At 38.3% G+C, this 20,692-nt stretch overlaps 1 protein-coding gene across 2 annotated transcripts in view; it reads right to left on the bottom strand.

Moving 5' to 3' along the window:
* Csnk2a2ip (casein kinase 2 subunit alpha' interacting protein) overlaps positions 1–20,692 on the bottom strand; it is a 125,318-nt gene that overhangs the window by 17,829 nt on the left and 86,797 nt on the right. The window contains exon 2 of one of the 2 annotated variants that reach the window (XM_021184971.2): positions 18,224–18,328. The gene's annotated coding sequence lies outside the window, so the exon portion shown is untranslated. Of the gene's footprint in view, positions 1–18,173; positions 18,329–20,692 lie in introns of both variants that reach the window. The other variant, XM_021184970.2, reaches the window with a different exon arrangement.

Genomic DNA, 20,692 nt, shown 5'->3' on the forward strand with positions numbered 1-20,692 from the left:
CAAGACATATAGACCTTGCCTTTCCAAATGTTGATCTTAACATAAAACTAACCTTTAATTTTCTTTACAATCATATTATTTTAGCTTCTCACAAAATCATTTTAAAGAAGTTTTCCTAAGTTACCACTGTAGCCCATGCCTGTCTTTCTGACACTCCTCAGACAGAAGCTGGAGACTTATGAGACCAAGGTCTGCCTGGGCTACATTAGCACTCTGTAGACAGAAGTAATATTACATCAAGGTCTGCTTGGACTACATGACAAGCTTAAGGCTTGTCTAGGCTCTGTGGTAAAACCTAGACAAAAATAAAGAAAAAAACGTATTAATAATCTTGGCATCTTCCTTTTAAAATAATCCCTTTCTATTTTCACAATAAGTCTAGGACAATCTGTTTTTCTGTGGCCCCCAGAACACAGCTATCACCTCAAAAAGAATAATAAAATTGTTTGTATGGAACTTGATATAAATGAGTGTGGCCTAGGATGTGGATATAAACTGCTCTGGATAACATGGCTACGTGAATTTCATAGTCACAAAGGGAATCAAGACATTTTCCAAGACTTTGGTGGCCATCAGGCAGGCAGAGTACAGCCAAGCAAGGCTAACACAACAGGCCTGGGATGTCATCTCGTTTTATTCTTACCTACTGATCTGGAAAGTTAATAGATTCCAAAGTGCCTATCTGAAGGTTAGACTGTGTAAGGTGAGATACAAAGGAAAGCAATGAATAAATATTAAAAGGACTAAAATTGACCCAAGATCATTCTGACCCTGGTTTGAAATATGTCAACTCTGTACAGGAAATTCCAATCAATCTGCCTTTAGAATCCTTAACACATACAGAGCTTTTTACTCTAGAAACTTCATGTTAGTAAAGAAAAAAAAAAAGTACTTCACAGAAAAACAGCCTATCTTCTAAGTCATATGATTTTTCAAAAATGTATAGAAATAGTAAAGCAATTGTGAAACCATTGAAATTAAAGAATCTGATAAAAAAAAAAATCTCTACATTAAAGAATTTAAACCACAGAAAAGCACCTGGGTAGCTAGGGCACAGGGTCGGCTGACACTCGCCAGCTACCCACAACACCGGCCACAGGATCTTAAGACTTCTGGTGAGTGGAACACATCTTCTGCTCCAATCCAATTGCACGGGACCTGAGACTGCTCTGGTTGGGGAGAGAGAAATCCGGCCTACATAGGGCCACAAACCTCTTCCGGTCAGAAAAGCACCTGGGTAGCTAGGGCGCAGGGTTGGCTGACACTTGCCAGCTACCCACAACACCCACCACAGGATCTTAAGACTTCTGGTGAGTGGAACACAGCTTCTGCTCCAATCCAATCATGCGGGACCTGAGACTGCATTAGTTAGGGTAGCAGAAACCGGCCTGAGTAGGACCACAGGCCTCATCCGGCCGGATCAGCACCTTGGTAGCTAGAGCGCAGGGTCGGCTGACACCCGCCAGCTACCCACGACCACCGCCACAGGATTTTGAGACTGCTGGTGAGTGGAACACAGCTTCTGCTCCAGTCCAATCATGCGGGAACTGAGTCTGCTTTGGTTGGGGAGGGAGAAATTCGGCCTATATAGGGCCACAAGCCTCTTCTGGTCAGAAAAGCACCGGGGTAGCTAGGGCCCAGGGTCGGCTGACACTTGCCAGCTACCCACAACACCCGCCACAGGATCTTAAGACTTCTGGAGAGTGGAACACAGCTTCTGCTCCAATCCAATTGCGTGCGGGACCTGAGACTGCATTAGTTAGGGAAGCAGAAAACCGGCCTGAGTAGGACCACAGGCCTCTTCCGGCTGGACCAGCACCGGGGTACTGCCAGCTACCCACGACCCCCGCCACAGGATTTTGAGACTGCTGGTGAGTGGAACACAGCTTCTGCTCCAATCTTTAAACAGTGACAAGGACAACAACTAACCCCAGAGATTACCAGATGGCGAAAGGTAAACGTAATAATCTTACTAACAGAAACCAAGACCACTCACCATCATCAGAACCCAGCACTCCCACTTCGCCCAGTCCAGGGCACACCAACACACCGGAAAAACTAGACACGGATCTAAAAGCATATCTCCTGATGATGGTAGAGGACTTCAAGAAGGACTTTAATAACACACTTAAAGAAATACAAAGGAACACTGGTAAACAGGTAGAAGACAATAAAGAGGAAGCACAAAAATCCCTTAAAGAATTGCAGGAGAACACTGCTAAAGAGTTACAAATCCATAAAGAAAAACAGGATAACCTAATCAAACAGGTAGAAGTCCTTAATGAAAAACAGGAAAACACATCCAAACAGATGATGGAAATGAACAAAACCATACTAGACCTAAAAAGGCAAGTAGACACAATAAAGAAAACCCAAAATGAGGCAACACTGGAGATAGAAACCCTAGGAAAGAAATCTGGAACCATAGATACCAGCATCAGCAACAGAATACAAGAGATGGAAGAGAGAATCTCAGGTGCAGAAGATTCCATAGAGAACATCAGCACAACAATCAAGGAAAATGTAAAATGCAAAAAGATCCTAACTCAAAACATCCAAGAATTACAGGACACAATGAGAAGACCAAACCTATGGATAATAGGAGTGGATGAGAATGAAGATTTTCAACTCAAAGGACCAGCAAACATCTTCAACAAAATTATAGAAGAAAATTTCCCAAATCTAAAGAAAGAGATGCCCATGAACATACAAGAAGCCTACAGAACTCCAAATAGACTGGACCAGAAAAGAAATACCTCCAGACACATAATAATCAGAACAACAAATGCTCTAAATAAAGATAGAATACTAAAAGCAGTAAGAGAAAAAGGCCAAGTAACATATAAAGGCAAGCCTATCAGAATTACACCAGATTTTTCACCAGAGACTATGAAAGCCAGAAGATCCTGGACGGATGTTATACAGACACTAAGAGAACACAAATTCCAGCCCAGGCTACTATACCCAGCCAAACTCTCAATTAACATAGATGGAGAAACCAAAGTATTCCATGACAAAACCAAATTCACACATTATCTCTCCACGAATCCAGCCCTTCAAAGGATAATAACAGAAAAAAACCAATACAAGGACAGGAACCACGCCCTAGAAACAACAAGAAGGTAATCCCTCAACAAACCTAAAAGAAGACAGCCACAAGAACAAAATGCCAACTTTAACAACAAAAATAACAGGAAACAACAATTACTTTTCCTTAATATCTCTTAATATCAATGGACTCAACTCCCCGATAAAAAGACATAGACTAACAAACTGGCTACACAAAGAAGACCCAACATTTTGCTGCTTACAGGAAACTCATCTCAGAGAAAAAGATAGACACTACCTCAGAATGAAAGGCTGGAAAACAATTTTCCAAGCAAATGGTATGAAGAAACAAGCTGGAGTAGCCATTCTAATATCTGATAAGATTGACTTCCAACCCAAAGTCATTAAAAAAACAGGGAGGGACACTTCATACTCATCAAAGGTAAAATCCTCCAAGAGGAACTATCAATCCTGAATATCTATGCTCCAAATACAAAGGCAGCCACATTCATTAAAGAAACTTTAGTAAATCTCAAAGCACACATTGCACCTAATACAATAAAAGTGGGAAACTTCAACACACCACTTTCACCAATGGACAGATCATGGAAACAGAAACTAAACAGGGACACAGAGAAACTAAGAGAAATTATGAATCAAATGGATCTGGCAGATATCTACAGAACATTCTATCCTAAAACAAAAGGATATACCTTCTTCTCAGCACCTCATGGTACCTTCTCCAAAATTGACCACATAATTGGTCACAAAACAGGCCTCAATAGATACAAAAATATTGAAATTGTCCCATGCATCCTATCAATTCACCATAGACTAAGGCTGATCTTCAATAACAAAATAAATAATAGAAAGCCAACCTTCACGTGGAAACTGAACAACACTCTTCTCAATGATACCTTGGTCAAGGAAGGAATAAAGAAAGAAATTAAGGACTTTTTAGAATTCAATGAAAATGAAGCCACAATATACCCAAACTTATGGGACGCAATGAAAGCATTTCTAAGAGGAAAACTCATAGCTCTGAGTGCCTCCAAAAGGAAACTAGAGAGAGCACACATTAGCAGCTTGACAACATACCTAAAAGCACTAGAACAAAAGGAAGCAAATTCACCCAAGAGGAGTAGACAGCAGGAAATAATCAAACTCAGGGGCGAAATCAACCAAGTGGAAACAAGAAAAACTATTCAAAGAATCAACCAATCAAGGAGCTGGTTCTTTGAGAAAATCAACAAGATAGATAAACCCTTAGCCAGACTCACTAGAGGGCACAGGGAAAGCATCCTAATTAACAAAATCAGAAATGAAAAAGGAGACATAACAACAGATCCTGAAGACATCCAAAACACCATCAGATCCTTCTACCAAAGGCTATACTCAACAAAACTGGAGAACCTGGATGAAATGGAGAAGTTCCTAGACAGATACCAGGTACCAAAGTTGAATCAAGATCAGGTTAATGATCTAAACAGCCCTATATCCCCCAAAGAAATAGAAGCAGTCATTAATAGTCTCCCAACTAAAAAAAGCCCAGGACCAGATGGGTTTAGTGCAGAGTTCTATCAGACCTTCAAAGAAGATCTAATCCCAGTTCTTCACAAACTATTCCACAAAATAGAAACAGAAGGTACTCTACCCAACTCATTCTATGAAGCCACAATTACTCTGATACCTAAACCACAAAAAGATCCAACAAAGATAGAAAACTTCAGACCAATATCCCTTATGAATATTGATGCAAAAATCCTCAATAAAGTTCTTGCTAACCGAATCCAAGAACACATCAAAACAATCATCCATCCTGACCAAGTAGGTTTCATCCCAGGGATGCAGGGATGGTTCAATATTCGGAAATCCATCAACGTAATCCAGTATATAAACAAACTCAAAGACAAAAACCACATGGTCATCTCGTTAGATGCGGAAAAAGCATTTGACAAGATCCAACACCCATTCATGATAAAAGTCTTGGAAAGATCAGGAATTCAAGGCCCATACCTAAACATGATAAAAGCAATCTACAGCAAACCAGTAGCCAACATCAAAGTAAATGGTGAGAAGCTTGAAGCAATCCCTCTAAAATCAGGGACTAGACAAGGCTGTCCACTTTCTCCATACCTATTCAACATTGTACTTGAAGTCCTAGCCAGAGCAATTCGACAACAAAAGGAGATCAAAGGGATACAAATTGGAAAAGATGAAGTCAAAATATCACTTTTTGCAGATGATATGATAGTATATATAAGTGACCCTAAAAATTCCACCAGAGAACTCCTAAGCCTGATAAACAGCTTCGGTGAAGTAGCTGGATATAAAATTAACTCAAACAAATCAATGGCCTTTCTCTACACAAAGAATAAACAGGCTGAGAAAGAAATTAGGGAAACAACACCCTTCTCAATAGTCACAAATAATATAAAATATCTTGGCGTGACTCTAACTAAGGAAGTGAAAGATCTGTATAATAAAAATTTCAAGTCTCTGAAGAAAGAAATTATAGAAGATCTCAGAAGATGGAAAGATCTCCCATGCTCATGGGTTGGCAGGATCAACATTGTAAAAATGGCTATCTTGCCAAAAGCAATCTACAGATTCAATGCAATCCCCATCAAAATTCCAAATCAATTCTTCAACGAATTAGAAAGTGCAATCTGCAAATTCATCTGGAATAACAAAAAACCTAGGATAGCAAAAACTCTTCTCAAGGATAAAAGAACCTCTGGTGGAATCACCATGCCGGACCTAAAGCTCTACTACAGAGCAATTGTGATAAAAACTGCATGGTACTGGTATAGTGACAGACAAATAGACCAATAGAATAGAATTGAAGACCCAGAAATGAACCCACACACCTATGGTCACTTGATCTTCGACAAGGGAGCTAAAAACATCCAGTGGAAGAAAGACAGCATTTTCAACAAATGGTGCTGGCACAACTGGTTGTTAACATGTAGAAGAATGCGAATCAATCCATTCCTATCTCCTTGTACTAAGGTCAAGTCTAAGTGGATCAAAGAACTTCACATAAAACCAGAGACACTGAAACTTATAGAGGAGAAAGTGGGGAAAAGCCTTGAAGATATGGGCACAGGGGAAAAATTCCTGAATCGAACAGTAATGGCTTGTGCTGTAAGATCGAGAATTGACAAGTGGGACCTCATGAAACTACAAAGCTTCTGCAAGGCTAAAGACACCGTCAATAAGACAAAAAAACCACCAACAGATTGGGAAAGGATCTTCACCTATCCTAAATCAGATAAGGGACTAAAATCCAATATATATAAAGAACTCAAAAAGGTGGACTCTAGAAAGTCAAATAACCCCATTAAAAAATGGGGCTCAGAACTGAACAAAGAATTCTCACCTGAGGAATACCGAATGGCAGAGAAACACCTGAAAAAATGTTCAACATCCTTAATCATCAGGGAAATGCAAATCAAAACAACCCTGAGATTCCACCTCACACCAGTCAGAATGGCTAAGATCAAAAATTCAGGTGACAGCAGATGCTGGCGAGGATGTGGAGAAAGAGGAACACCCCTCCATTGTTGGTGGGATTGCAAGCTTGTACAACCACTCTGGAAATCAGTCTGGCGGTTCCTCAGAAAATTAGACATAGTACTACTGGAGGATCCAGCAATACCTCTCCTGGGCATATATCCAGAAGATGTCCCAACCGGTAAAAAGAACACATGCTCCACTATGTTCATAGCAGCCCTATTTATAATAGCCAGAAGCTGGAAAGAACCCAGATGTCCCTCAACAGAGGGATACAGAAATTATGGTACATTTACACAATGGAGTACTACTCAGCTATTAAAAAGAATGAATTTATGAAATTCCTAGCCAAATGGATGGACCTGGAGGGCATCATCTTGAGTGAAGTAACACAATCACAAAAGAACTCACACAATATGTATTCACTGATAAGTGGATATTAGCCCAAAACTTAGGATACCCAAGATATAAGATACAATTTGATAAACGCATGAAACTCAAGAAGAATGAATAGCAAAGTGTGGACACTGTGCACCTTCTCAGAATTGGGAACAAAACACCCAGGGAAGGAGTTACAGAGACAAAGTTCGTAGCTGTGATGAAGGATGGACCATTTAGAGACTGCCGATTCCAGGGATCCATCCCATAATCAGCTTCTAAACGCTGACACCATTGCATACACTATCAAGATTTTGCTGCAAGGACCCAAATATAGCTGTCTCTTGTGAGACGATGCCAGGGCCTAGCAAACACAGGAGTGGATGTTCACAGTCAGCTATTGGATGTATCACAGGGCTCCCAATGGAGAAGCTAGAGAAAGTACCCAAGGAGCTAAAGGGATCTGCAACCCTATTGTTGGAACAACATGATGTACTAACCAGAACCCCGGAGCTCTTGTCTCTAGCTGCATATGTATCGAAAGATGACCTAGTTGGCCATCAATGGAAAGAGAGGCCCATTGGACTTGCAAACTTTATATGCCCCAATATAGGGGAATGCCAGGGCCAAAAGAATGGGAAGGGGTGGGTAGGGAAGTGGGGGCCGCTATGGGGGACTTTTGGGATAGCATTGGAAATGTAATTGAGGAAAATATGTAATAAAAATATTAAAAATTAAAAAAAAAAAGAATTAAGTGGGATTGGTTTGGGGGCGGAGGGTATTGGGGGACTTTTGGGATAGCATTTGAAATGTAAATGAAGAAAATACCTAATTGAAAAAAAAAGAAATGCCAAAAAAAGAGTCATTAAGGTTTAATGATATAATATGCTTTGATACCTTTCTTGCTCTGGAAAAAATAAAATCAAAATTTTATAGTAAGAAAAAAAAAGAATTTAAACCAGCACACAGTCAGTCATGGATGTACACTAATGAATTTTATTTCTCTTTTTTGGGGGACTAGTCTAACAGCTGAAAGAAGAAACAACCTCGACCGACATCAGCTAGCATAGGAAACCAAGAAGCAAGTGTTATTTAAATACCATCTTGCTTTATTTTTTTTCCTACATCAATAAAACATTCTCTCCTCTCTCTCTCTCTCTCTCCTCTCTCTCTCTCTCTCTCTCTCTCTCTCTCTCTCTCTCTCTCTCTCTCTCTCTCTCTCTCTCTCTCTCTCTCTTTCCCCCTCTCCCCTCCACCCCCCAGAAGTTACAGACACAGGTGGTTTCCAAACCCAGACACTGAAGAACAACAAACTTTAATTGTTTTCTTGGCAAGAGCTAAAGATTCATCAGATATCTCTTTAAAAAGAAACTACCTTTACACCTCTCTGGTGTCCGGCAGTTAACTAATAGAAGCTCCTTTTGTTATCCTAATGTAATGGTCCTTCCTTCAAAAAACTCATGAACTTCTCTAGGCAACACTAAGATAAATCCGTCGTTTATTAAATTACACTCTCCTTTTGATTCACCTTTGACCTGTTGGCACAGGTTATTAAGGGAGGCAGCCAAAGTTTCTCTTTGCACCTGCAAAGGACAGTTCAATCTACAATTAAAGATCATTTCCTCTTCTTTGAAATTTAAATAGCAGTGTTAAAACAGAGTAATGTTTTCTATCTGCATCTGGTCAGGCTATTTCCTGGCATGTGTGATGAAGTCACAAGATGAATGTATAAAAAAAAATGGGTCAGAAAGATTCTTGAGATCATTTCTAGGTGAAGGAAGGAAGGCAAGCAGCTTCTAGATCTGGGGAAAGTATTGACTTGTGTAAACAGACAGACTCTGGAGTGATTTTAAGGGAAAAAACAAAAAACAAAAGAGCGTTATCTTCATACATCAATAAAAATACAGTCAACATTACTGGTACTTAAGGTAAAACATAAGGAAGAAACAATTATTTCTAATACCCATAAGGGAGATTTTTCCAAACGGCTTATATCACATGTACTTATTGTTCCAGAGTCAAACATCCTTTGTGTGAGGTGTGTTCACCTTGGGTTAGAGGAGACTATTCACCCTCTTACTATTCCAAAGTCTTCCCATACTTCTCTTTGTAATACCTGAAGATTGCATATAGTAGGTATAAAAATTTATTCTTGCATACACTGCCATCCTAATACCTCAGTTTTTGTTTGTTCATTCCCAGCTAGCCTAAAAAGAAATTTACTTTTAATTCCAAATTCAACTTTTCTAAGTATCATTTTGTAGAAAGGTTTTTCCTTCATTCACATTTCTCCTGAGTTTAAAATGCCAAATGCAAACGAGATGGTCAAAGATTAATAAAGAAGCAAAAGGAATTCACAAAACAATTATATATTTTGGACAATTTGGTTTTGTAGCTATCACAAACTCCAGAGGCATGAAAGGTCTCCAAATTCATGTTCAGCTCAAGCTTGTGATAGATGAATGGAGAACCTGAGTCTCAAAGCGGTTAAATCACCATTCAGCTATTCTGATTTCTATCCAGATTGAAGTAGACGTGGAACTAGATAAGGAAACATATCTATGAAGATAAGTAAAATTTTAAGGTTCTTACTAACTGTTAGAAGTTCTTGAAGTTGATGAAAGGGGTCTGCTATGAGGGAACATGCCTAAAATCCATGTATTTGGGAGGCAAAGGCGTGACAGTGACAACTGAGTATTCAAAAACAGAGTGGGGGTGCAGTAAGTGATGCAGTGGGAGATGGTAAGAAGCAGGAGAATAAAATGACCATTACAGAAGGAATGGCAAAACAGATAGTAAATATTGAAACAGTGTCCGAGGATAGTACACAACTCACGATCTTAATTAAAACATTTTCTTCATATATATTTTATTGGATATTTTCTTTATTTACATTTCTAATGTTTTCCCCTTTCCAGGTCTCCCCTTTGGAAACCCCCTATTCCTGTCACCCCAACCCTGCCTCTATAAGGTTGCTCACCCACCCACCCAACCTACCTGGCATTCCCCTACACGGGGCATCGAACTCCCTCAGAACCTAGGACCTCTCCTCCCACTCCCATCCTCTGCCACATATGCTGCCAGAGCCGTGGGTCTCTCCATGTGTACTCTTTAGTTGGTGGTCCAGTCCCCAGGAGCTCCCAGAAGTCTGGCCTCTTGACACTGTTGCTTCCCCCATGGGACTGCAAATCTCCTCAGCTCCTTCAGTCCCTTCTCCATCAGGGACCCCGAACACAGTCCAATGGTTGGCTGTGAGCATCCACCTCTGTATTTGTCAGGCTCTTGCAGAGCCTCTCAGGAGACAGCTGTATCAGGCTCCTGTCAGCATGCACTTGTTGGCATCCACAATAGCTAGCGTCTGGGTTTGGTGACTATCTTTGGGATGACTAGTATCCACTTGTCAGTGAGAGCATACCATGTATGTTCTTTTGTGACTGGGTTACCTCACAGAGGATAATATTTTCAAGTTCCATCCATTTGCCTGCAAATTTCATGAAGTCATTGTTTTTAATAGCTGTGTAGTACTCCATCGTGTAAATGTACCACATTTTCTGTATCCATTCCTCTGTTGAGGGACATCTGGGTTTTTTCAGCTCCTGGCTATTATAAATAAGGCTGCTCTGAACATAGTGGAACATGTGTCCTTATTACATGTTGGAGCATCTTCTGGGTATATACTTAGGACTGGTATAACTGGGTCCTCAGGTCCAATTTTGTGAGGAACCACCAAACTGATTTCCAGAGAGGTTCTTCCAGTTTGTAATCCCACCTGTAATGGAGGAGTGTCTTTCTCCTCACCAGCATCTGCTCTCACCTGAGATTTTGGTCTTAGCCATTCTGACTGGTGTGAGGTGGCATCTCAGGGTTATTTTGATTTGCATTTCCCTGATGACTGAGGATGTTGAACACTTCATTAGGCGCTTCTCGGCCATTTGAGTTTCCTCAGTTGAAAATTCTTTGTTTAGCTCTTAAAACAGACATTTTTAACATTAGGATAAGCTCTTCCAGTCATAAATCAGTGTTTGAGAGCAGTGATTAAATGTCACTCTGTTTTTATACTGTGATGATTTTAAATTATTATGTCTGGCATTAAGAAGTGATTTTGACTCAGAAAACATTGCAGTTTGTCATTTCTCTCTGATAATAACACATGTAAAAGATGAAGTGAGTTACAAGATGCTTATAGATTGATAATAATATTGTTATTGAAAATTCCTTTCTTTGTCTATGATCATGTGCATATTGGCCATTTTCTAATGCCTGCTTAGCTTCATGTAAACTGACATTACAGTAATTTGTATTTAACTGAGGGAGTGTGCTATGAATTATGAAACATATGTCACTACTTGCGTAGAGGCATTAATGGAATATAATTTGTTTTCTGCTAATGTTCCTCTAGTAAAATAAACTCTGGGCACCTCAAAGCAAATTGAGACTACTGAAAAGTAAGGCAGGGAAAAAACTGGTCCACCACTCTCATGTATCCAAATTATGTTAGGTGGACACCAAAGCTTCAGAGCATGAAAAATTAATCATGGCATGGACTTAAACGCTTGGAAAACTGTCATTTTTGCCTGATAATAAGAGAACATCTTTTGTTCAGATTATCCATATAGTTATCAAATCAGGCAGATATCATATAAACAAAGCCCACCACACTTGATTCTAAGACAAAGTAAATTTTTTTTGAGTCTTCACCACTAAGTACTTGACCTCAAGGTCACCCAATTCACACTTTCTATTCGCCCACAAGTTCACAATGGAAAACAGGTTTGCTGTGAATTTTCAATATCGAATTTTAAATTTCAAATATGGAGCTGAGTGAAATTTCCAGTTGAACAATAGTGAGAATACCATGGACTCTGTTTCTTTGGGGTCTGCCATTGTAACACTGCAGTAGGTAACTATTCACCAAGCTAATCCCCCTCCTAACAATATGCTATCAAGACCAGATGAAGAGCCTCCTCCTTCCCCGTTAATCAGCAAGCACTGGAAAGAGAAATGCATACCCAAAGATAGAGCTTCCAGTGGGTCAAGGTTGTTTTGATTATTTTAATTATGAACTTATGTCATGTTTATTTTCTTTTCAAATTTATACACTTTCACATTTTTATAATGAAATTTAGAATTTGTTTAAATTTCAGGAAAGGATTATACTTAATGAAAAAGCATCCTGTTAGCTTGATTGAACTCAACCATCAGTTAGACTGTGAAATCTGGCCAGAAGTGACTTTTAGGATCAAAAAGATGGTTTATTAAAGGGGAGAAATTCAACTTATATTCCTATTCAATTTATATCCTCTTGTCAGACTTCTGGAGTTATCTTGGTAGTCTGGCACACAACTCCTGTAGTTGGAAACCTCTCTTAATGATCTCCTCCTTATAATTTTATTTAATCCAGCATTTTAGTCAGTCCAGGGTGACTTTTCATTCCTTCAAATGTGTTACCACTTAAAATTCACAAAATATTTTGGCATTTGGCACTGCCGATTACATAAAGTGTTTACGAGGTTTAAATGTAATGTGTTCCATCTTGCTAATTTGGGTAAGGTCGTTGAGGCTGTAAAGATTTTTAGTAAATATGATTTTCCTCTTTCTTTTTCATTCTCTGTCTCTCTCTTCCTCTGTCTCCTCACATACAGCATATTCTAGAATTTATTTAAAAAAAAAATCCCTGTACCTGTACCTAAGGGTCCTGGAACATCACAGAAGAAGGTACAGAAGCATTGTTAAACCCAGGGTACCAGGAAGTCTCCTATAAAATAGTATACTCAATGTATTGTAGGAAAGTTCAATTCATGAGATCTCAACAGCATGGATGCCTAAACAAGACTTGCATAATGACACCAATTGACATGTCAACGTGGATAGGAGAAACTTCAAAGAGTCCTGTGCTTAGAGCTACAGAAAATTAATGACCATAATTATTTTTTATTAGACATTTTCTTTTTTACATTTCAAATGCTATCCTGAAAGTTCCCTATACCCTCCCTTCACCCTGCTCCCCTACCCACCCACTCCCACTTCTTGGCCCTGGCATTCCCCTGTACTGGGACATATAAAGTTTGCAATACCAAGGGGCCTCTCTTCCCAATGATGGACGACTAGGCCATCTTCTGCTACATATGCAGCTAGAGATATGAGCTCTGGGGGTACTGGTTAGTTCATATTGTTGTTCCACCTATAGGGTTGCAGACCCCTTCAGCTCCTTGGGTGCTTTCTCTAGCTTCTCCATTGGGGGTCCTGTGTTCCATCCTATAGATGACTGTGAGCGTCCACTTCTGTATTTGCCAGGCATTGGCATACCCTCATATGAGACAGCTATATCAGGGTCCCTTCAGCAAAATCTTGCTGGCATATGCAATAGTGTCTGGGTTTGGTGGCTGATTATGGGATGGATCCCTGGGTGGGGTAGTCTCTGGATAGTCCATCCTTTCGTCTTAGCTCCAAACTTTGTCTCTGTAACTCCTTTCATAGGTATGTTGTTCCCTATTCTAAGGAGGAATTAAGTATCCACACTTTGGTCTTCCTTATTCTTGAGTTTCATGTGTTTTGCAGATGGTATCTTGGGTATTCTAAGTTTCTGGGCTAATATCCACTTATCAGTGAGTGCATATCATTTGTGTTCTTTGTCAGGATGATATCCTCCAGATACATCCATTTGTCCAAGAATTTTATAAATTCACTGTTTTTAATAGCTGAGTAGTACTCCATTGTGTAAATGTACCACATTTTCTGTATCCATTCCTCTGTTGAGGAACATCTGGGTTCTTTCCAGCTCCTGGCTATTATAAATAAGGCTGCTATGAACATACTGGAGCATGTGTTCTGATCATAATTATAAGAAAAGAAAAATTAATCTCCTGGGGAAGTCAACTCCTGATAATATATCTAATCCCAAGTGGTCAGTGCTAAATACATACATATGAACAACACTATACTCAGTATATATGTGTGTGTGTGTGTGTCTGTGTGTGTGTGTGTCTGTGCGTCTGTGTATGTACATACATATATATGTGAGATATGTGTGTGTACATGTTTGTGCGTATGTGTATGCAATAGTAATAAGGACTATGATGACTTTGAGAGGGAACGTTAGGAGAAGCTGGCTGGGATGTGAAGGGATAGAAATGATATAAATATCATACTCCTATGTGAAATTCTTAAAAATAAAACTGGAGACACACCTCTAATCTTGCATTTTAGAACTCTCATGGCTGTTATTTAGCACATCTAATATTTATACAATTTTGTTCTAACCAAGGTATTTTTTGGTTTGAACCAACCAAAAATCTGCACTCAAAATGAGATATATACTACCAATCATGAAAAGACGTTGAAGTCCTATGCATTTGCAAACAAGAAGGCACGAACTAAGATCCTGAATCACAGATACCCTTAGGAACCGCACCAGAGCAGGAGCAGTCACATCCAGGGACAGTAGTGACAGCCATACAGTGATCACCACAACGAGACAAAGGGCAGCAGTAAGGGCACATGCTATTTGCACTGTAGTCACTGTGCACATGTCCATGACATGACACTTTGGTGCATACAGAGTCATAGCATTCATCAAATACACTCCTCACACATCAGGTCCCTCAAGAGAAGACTGATGTGACAACATCACCATGATGTGGCTGCCACTGAGGCTTCACGATTCCTTAATTTAAATTCTGGTTATACCATCTTCCCAGCAATCAAACCAATGGTTTTTCTTTCTTTTTTTTTTCTTTTGCGTACTTGCAGTCAAGAGCCAAGACAATAGAGTTAATTGTTTTAGTTAAATATTAATATATTTAGTATTATTGATTCCAATATGAAGTTCCAATTATTAGTTAAAATAGATTTTTTTAAAGTTAAAGTCAGTATCAATCAAATATTTACATGAGGCAAATAAATACAGGAGTGGGTGGGTGGGAGAGCACCCTCATGGGAGGAGGAAGAGGGGGTGGAATGGGGGTTTGCGGAGGAGAAACAGGGAAAGAGGATAACATTTGAAATATAAAGAAATAAGATAGTCAATTAAAAATTTTTTTTAATTATTGACTATTGGGGAGGAATAAAAGCAAGTGTTCATACATTAATAATCAACAAATTATTTTAATGTATCTAGTAAATATTTTAATATATTTATTATATTAATATATCTATTGATATATTTAATATTTAATAAATATTTAATGTTTTAAAATTAACAGTAGGTTCCCTTGATGGCCTGCACAGATCAAATCCTTGTAATGTCTAATACTGACGTAATTCAGCATAAAGTTTTTGAACTTAATAAATATATGAACATTAAAACTTGATCTCACTCCTACTTCTGCGTCCTCATTTAACTTTAACGAAAGATTTGAGGGAAAAGACATATGAACTCTGAGCAAAGATTTTTCTTATTAATGGTATTAAAATTTTGACTGGACCTAGTGGCTCCTGCCTATCACCCCAGCACCCAGGGGTCAGACCCATAAGGATGATCACAAGTTCAAAGGCTCATGAATCTCCTGTCAACCAGAGCCCATCTCAAACAAAACAAAGCAAAGCAAGACAAAAGGTGGGAAGGGGCAGTTAGGGCGTAGAGTGCTGGCCTAGCATTGGCAAAGCTCAGGATTTCATCCCCGCGCTGCCAAAAATCAAAACTAAGAAAAGGAAACAACCTAAACTCGTGACTTCATCACTTACTCGGGGTTAATTTATGGAATAAAATGCTCTACAATTCTTTCAAAGAACAGTTTTCAAAGGCTAATCACTGGTAAGGGATATGACTCCATCAGCAGTATGTGAAATAAAAAACTGCAGGCTTAGATTTGAAGGGTAACTGGTGAAGCAGCCACTCAAAACTGCTGCTCTGGTTGACTGAGAAGGTTGCAATTGGCTTGTTTTCAAATTAGTTTGTTCATGTTTGGGAAATTTTATCCTTTTTTGAATAAAGGTGTTTCTATTGTGGACATTTACATTCTCTATAGCTTGATCCTTTGATATCCCTTCCTTGATACATCATACATGTACATAGTGATTTGTACAGTCCAGCCCGTTAACACTATCTCAGAACTACCTTCCAGCTCCATGTGCATAAGAGCACTTAAAAGCTACTCTCATGCAAACTATTATTATATGATACTCTACTATTATATTCAGCATACATTTCTTTAAGCAATAAACTTCAGATATATGATAATGAGTAAGTTTCATGTCTTTATTTCTGCTTACATGTATTATATATGAACTTTCATTAATTTTGGATTATACAGTAATGAACTGAAATAAGGAATTAATTTGAAAACTTTAGATAAATATTTTTCTTGGTAATAGAAACTCTTTCCTAAAACATTCTCCTAAATTAAAACAATTGTGAAAATATTTAGTGGCTAGGGCTACTCGTCTGATTTTGAAGGTAAGAGTGTAATGACTTAGAAGAGCTAACGTTCTCTGCAGAAATATCATAAGAATGAATCATTTACAAGTCAGAGGCATTGTGAATGTATAAAACACTAAAAATAAGCTACCTATTAATATACTCGAATTTTAGAGAAACTGAAAGATAAATATCTGATAACTTAAACACTGTCCAGAAATGACAAAATTTTGTAAAAATAATGTATACTGGGAAAATTATCCATTATATTTTGCATAATTTTAAATATTAACTGAGGCATATAAATTAAAATTTATATTTGGTATATAATACATTGTAATAAAAATAAATACATGAAAAGCTAAATCATATTCTATTATTGATATTTTACTCATTTTGCCTTACTTTTGCTTCATTTTTTTCATCTACTTAACTAGCAGGTATTTTGGAAAAGTTTAGTCAATAATTTATTGGGTGTATATATTTAGAGACTTCACATATTTATATAGCAATTACACTGTTGCTCTGTTTTTTTCTTTCTTTCTTTCTTTCTTTCTTTCTTTCTTACTTTCTTTCTTTCTTTTTTTTTTTTGGTTTTGGTTTAGTTTGGTTTGGTTTGATTGGTTATTTCATTTTAGTTTTGTTGGAGATAGGATCTCTCTATATACCCCTGGCTGTCTTTGAACTTGCTATGTAGACCAGGGTGGCCTCAAACACTGGCCCTGGCTTGTAGGTGCAGCACTTAAAAGTGTGTTCCATCCCAACCAGCTGCGATGTTTCATAAAGCGTGTCCATTGATTGCTTGCTTCAATATGGAATATTTTTATAGCTTTATTGTTCCAAGAGTTTCAAGTTAATTTTCTTTTCTGTTCTTGGTATGAACTCCTCATATAACGCATGAAGAATTTCTATGTCTCCTTCATGTAAGCAGGTGGTAGTTCCTAACTCTACTCTGAAACTCTAATGTCTAAGGATGAAGCAACTCCATACACGCTTACAGCTTTGTTATGACTATGGAATTTCTTTTTATTAGATTCAAGCGTTGCTTACATCAATTCTTCCATTAATTTTTTAAAAGGAAACACATACAAACCTACAATAATTTTACTGAGCACCAGGGCTTCTCATAAACTCATTCAAACATTGGATTTCTTATTCAAAATTATATTTGAAATTTTCATAAAATATTGATGAAACTGTGTTGTCAGAAAACAACTGAGGCAGAGTTAGCTAATATCATTGTGGAATCAACTGTAGTAAGGCCTCATGGCAGAAAACTAAGCAGAAGCCTTCAATTCCCTCAAACGTGTTCTGGATCAGAAATATTAAACTTGGTGTACTCACTAAAGTTCTTATGTCCAACGCCTTGATAGTAAAGGACAATGCTTTTTACATATGCATCAAACAAACATTCAATTTGCATCTGTTACATAACAGGCTCAGTGTTTGGCACTGGATAATAGAGGAGAAAAATCTCACAGCTAGGATTCTTCTTACATATGGGGCGATTTCTGCCTAACTCATAAACGAAACCTAATATTTATCCTAAACTCATACATCGTACATTATTCTAGGGGTGTAAGATAGATGGGACTAATTTGTATGGTTTGATTTGTTGATATTGTCTGTTTCCAGATTTACTTATAAGTAGATATATGTCATCATAAAATTATTTTTTAAAGTCTATTTTAAAAGCTTAAAATTGAATGACATTAAATTTGTTGGTCAAAGCTTGCATATTGAAAGGAGCCTACATCAGATGTCAGTCGCAGACCGACCTACAAACACACATTACCATTGGTAGAAAACGAAAAGCTAAGGGATCGATAGTGCTTAGTCATTTCTGATATGAAAGTTTACAAGAAAATCTGCAGACCCTCTGAAGAGGTGATTCCTAGAATAGTTTCTGCTAGGAGTTGTCCTTACAAATAAGCTCACAGCACAGTGAGGACCAATTCCAGATGGCTGCTGGGAGATGTGCTTTGTTGCTGGAGTTTGATTTCTTGATAGTAGGAGGCAAGTGCTGTCTTTCTGAAAGAGAAAAATTACTTTTTTAACTATTGGAAATATGAAATGAAGTCATGCCAACTGAAGGGAGATTTTACGCAAGACTGCTGTTGCTGCAGATGGAAGGTAGGACTGCCCTATAGGGTTACATAGCTTAAGATAATGGGACCCTACTGCACAGGCATCCCCATGTCAGTGCTTAAATTTATAGCTAATATAGTTTCTTTAAAATTTCTTAGTTGGTATCAAACATTTTGAATATTTCTCTACTTTAATTTTGAATATTTTTTCTGCTATAATCAAAAGAGATTATTTCTCACTGATAAAAATAATCACAAGTTAGAGAAATGTTTAGTTTTGATAGGTTTATAGAAAGGACATAGAGCAAACCAGGTAGATCCAATGCTACAAACAAAAGTAAAATAAGCTAAAAAATTGTCTTTTGAAACATGAGAAAATGAAAGAGACACGCTAGGCCCTAAATGTATCACATAGAAATGTCTATCATGTGTGTTCTCTGTAAACATCTATCTCAGTGCTTAAATTTGGGTTTTAATATAGTTTATTTAGATTCAGTGCAATATTCAACAAAATTCCAACACAGTTCTTTAAAGACGTGCAAAGAGCAATTCTCAATTTTATATGGAAAAACAAAAAACCCAGGATAGTGAAAACAGTTCTTAACAATAAAAGAACTTCTGGGAGAATCACCATCCCTGACTTCAAGCTCTACTACAGAGAAATAGTGATGTAAAACTGCATAGTATTGGTACAGAGACAGACAGGTTGATAAATGGAATAGAACTGAAGACCCAGAAATAAAACCACAAATTTGTGAACACTTGATCTTTGACAAAAGAGGTAAAAAATATACAATAGGAAAAAAGAATCTTCAATAAATGATGCTTGTCTAATTGGAAGTTGGTATGTAGAAAAATGAAAATAGATCAATATATGTCACCTTGCACAAAGCTCAAGTCCAAGTGGATCAAGGACCTCAACATAAAACCATATACACTGAATCTAACAAAGAAAAAGTGGGAAGGAGTCTTGAACTCATTGTCATTGAGGTGGATTGTTTCCTAAACAGAACTCCAATGGCTCAAGTTCTAATATCAAGAATTGATAAATGAGACCTCATGAAAATGGAAAGCTTCTGTGAGGCAAAGACATAGCCAATAGTCAATTCCTAACCTAAAGATTGGGGAAAAAAATTTTCACTGACACCACATCCAATAAAGGGCTAATATCTAAAATATATAAAGAACTCAAGAAGCTAACAACCAAAAAAAAAAACAAAAACAAAACAAAACAAACAAACAATCCAATAAAAAGGGGGGGGGTATAGAGCTAAACACAGAATTCACAACAGAGGAATCTCAAATGGTCAAGAAGCACTTAAAGAAATGTTCAAAGTCCTTAATCATCAGGGAAATACAAATCAAAATGACCCTGAGATTCCACCTTATACCAATCTGAATGGCAAAGATCAAAAACTCGGGTGACAGCACATGTTGGCAAGGATGTGGAGAAAGAGGAACACCCCTCCATTGCTGGTGGGATTGCAAACTGATACAACCACTCTGGAAGTCAATCTGGCAGTTCCTCACAAAATTGGACATAGTACTACCAGAGGACTCAGCTATACCACTCCTGGGCATATGCCCAGAAGATGTTCCAACATGTAATAAGGACACATGCTCCACTACATTCATAGAGCCTTATCAGTGATAGCCAGAAGCTGGAAACAACCCAGATGTTTCACAACAGAAGAATGGATACAGAAAATATGGTCAATCTACACAATGGAATACTATTCAGCTATTAAAAATGAGGAAACCATGAGTTTTGCAGGCAAATGGATTGAACTAGGAAATATCCTGAATGAAGTAACTCAGACTGAAAAGGACATCCCTTGTATGCACTCACTAATAAGTGGATATCACCCCCCCCCCAAAAAAAAGTACAGAATACCCAGGATATAATCCACAGAACTCAAGAAGGTTAACAAGCAGAAGAGCCCAAGTGAGGATGCTTCAATCCCACTTGGGAGGGAGAAAAAACAATCACAGGAGGCAGAGAAAAGGAGAGACCTGGGTGGGAGAGGGGAGGGGAAGGGCAGAAAGAGAACATGATCAGGTATCTGGGTGGGGGAGAACAGGAAAGAAGCCATGAGGTCCAGCAGAATGAATGGAAATAAGCAACCTTGGGGATAGGGGTGGAAGGTGGGAGGACCTTCTAGAATGTGCCAGAGACCTAGGAGGTAAGAGATTCTCAGGACTCAAGGGGGCGGGGGGAAACCTCAGATGAAATTTCCTACAGTGGGGAGAGGGAACTTTTAGAGTCCACCCCCAGTAGAAATACAGGTCATCATGTGAGGGATGGGAT

Source organism: Mus caroli, unplaced genomic scaffold, assembly GCF_978045245.1.
Source record: "Mus caroli unplaced genomic scaffold, Mus_caroli_1 scaffold_17, whole genome shotgun sequence".
NCBI lineage: Eukaryota > Metazoa > Chordata > Mammalia > Rodentia > Muridae > Mus > Mus caroli.